Genomic DNA, 1,931 nt, shown 5'->3' on the forward strand with positions numbered 1-1,931 from the left:
GAGGCTCTGTTGGCTGAGCGTGTTGGAAGCGCTTCTTGTGCTCGTTTCGTGTTCCTCACGACAGGGTGCCTGTGTCTTTCATGTTGTGACAGGCCCCTTTTGGTGTCAAATGTGTCCCCACAGACGGTGCAACGATGTTGTCTTGCTTCAGAGTCGGGCGCTCTGCCTTTACACTTAGGGATGTGGCATCGGCATCCATGTATTTTATTAAAAATTTTGCCACATCCACTACAACGCCACCCAACTCCTACACCTGCGTGACACTGTTCAAAGTGTCTCACGAGGTCACCCGCCTGTAGAAACTGCCTATTAAAGTCACGGCAAAGCAGGCATTGGACCGCTCCACTCAGAGGAAGGTCCACAATCGTGCCATACTCAGGACCATTAGGATCGCCGAGGTCGTCATAAATGGCCCTCCTGTCCATAGCGGACATGTCCGCCACAGAAGTCCCAGGGCCGGGAACCTCTGTGTCCGAGGCTTCGCCATTGTTGTCATCCACCATTATTTTTAAAAGTAAATCCTCCCTGCACTAGCCTCGTTCAGTTCCAACTCAAAATCCTCATGTATAGCCTGGTCGTCTTATGCTCCTACGGCTGGGTGGTCTAGCAACTGACAGGTCCGCTCCCTCTACTCCACTTAAATTTTCATAAAGGTGACACTATGTGTCCCACTACTCCTCACAACTCCACCATTTAAATATTCAATTTATTGGGCACCATGTACCCTCGCATCCTGTCAGTGCTGCCATGATGTTAAGCCGAATAGCCTCCCCCGTTTGCTACCAGTCCGAAGACTGGCACCCGGCCCCACCACGAGGAGGTGGGGGTAGGCACTTGGTGGAATTACTCATCACCTTAGGGGCGCTGACGTTTTGCCACCCAGAGCTCTGATAAGAGCACTGGGCACTGGTTACTCCCGCCGTTTACCCGCGCTTTTTTGAATTTCTTCACGTTGACATTCAGAGCACTGGGCAGAAATCACATTGCGTCAACACCCGTGGGGGCCATCGCAATGCTTTGTTTTAATTAGACAGTCGGATTCCCCTAGTCCGTGCCAGTTCTGAGCTGAGCGTTGAATGGCGGCCGAAGAGGACGACCGCACCGATGGGAAACGCCACGGAAGCCTCGCAGCAAGGAAGATCCGCGGGAGGCCAAGGCACGGGACCGAGCTCGGATCCCAGCCACGAGAGCCGTTCACCTCGCCCAGGCCCGGCACGTCAGCCAGACCCGCTTCCCGACCAAGCCCGACACGCCCCGCTCCTCAGAGCCAATCCTTATCCCGAAGTTACGGATCCAATTTGCCGACTTCCCTTACCTACATTAATCTATCGACTAGAGGCTCTTTACCTTGGAGACCTGCTGCGGATATGGGTACGAACCGGCGCGACACCTCCACGTGGCCCTCTCCTGGATTTTCAAGGTCCGAGGGGATGATCCGGACACCGCCGCAACTGCGGTGCTCTTCGCGTTCCAAACCCTATCTCCCTGCTAGAGGTTTCCAGGGAACTCGAACGCTTATACAGAAAAGAAAACTCTCCCCGGATCTCCCGACGGCGTCTCCAGGTCATTTTGGGTTACCCCGACGAACACTCTTACGAGGGCCCGAATGGTATGCGGTTCCGCTGCCGGGTTCCGGAATAGAAACCGGATTCCCTTTCGCCCAATGGGTGTTTTTTGTGCATGTATATAATAACAAAATATGCTGCGATTTATATAATAATAAAAAAATAAAATAAAATAGCTGCGGTTTTTTTACAAGTGTTTAACGTCTTAGGACACCTCATCTACATAGGATTTCTCTTAGGGCTTAGGATCGACTGACTCGTGTGCAACGGCTGTTCACACGAAACCCTTCTCCACGTCAGTCCTCCAGGGCCTCGCTGGAGTATTTGCTACTACCACCAAGATCTGCGCCGACGGCGGCTCCAGGC

This window comes from Megalopta genalis, unplaced genomic scaffold (genome assembly GCF_051020955.1).
Source record: "Megalopta genalis isolate 19385.01 unplaced genomic scaffold, iyMegGena1_principal scaffold0068, whole genome shotgun sequence".
In the NCBI taxonomy this organism is placed as follows: domain Eukaryota; kingdom Metazoa; phylum Arthropoda; class Insecta; order Hymenoptera; family Halictidae; genus Megalopta; species Megalopta genalis.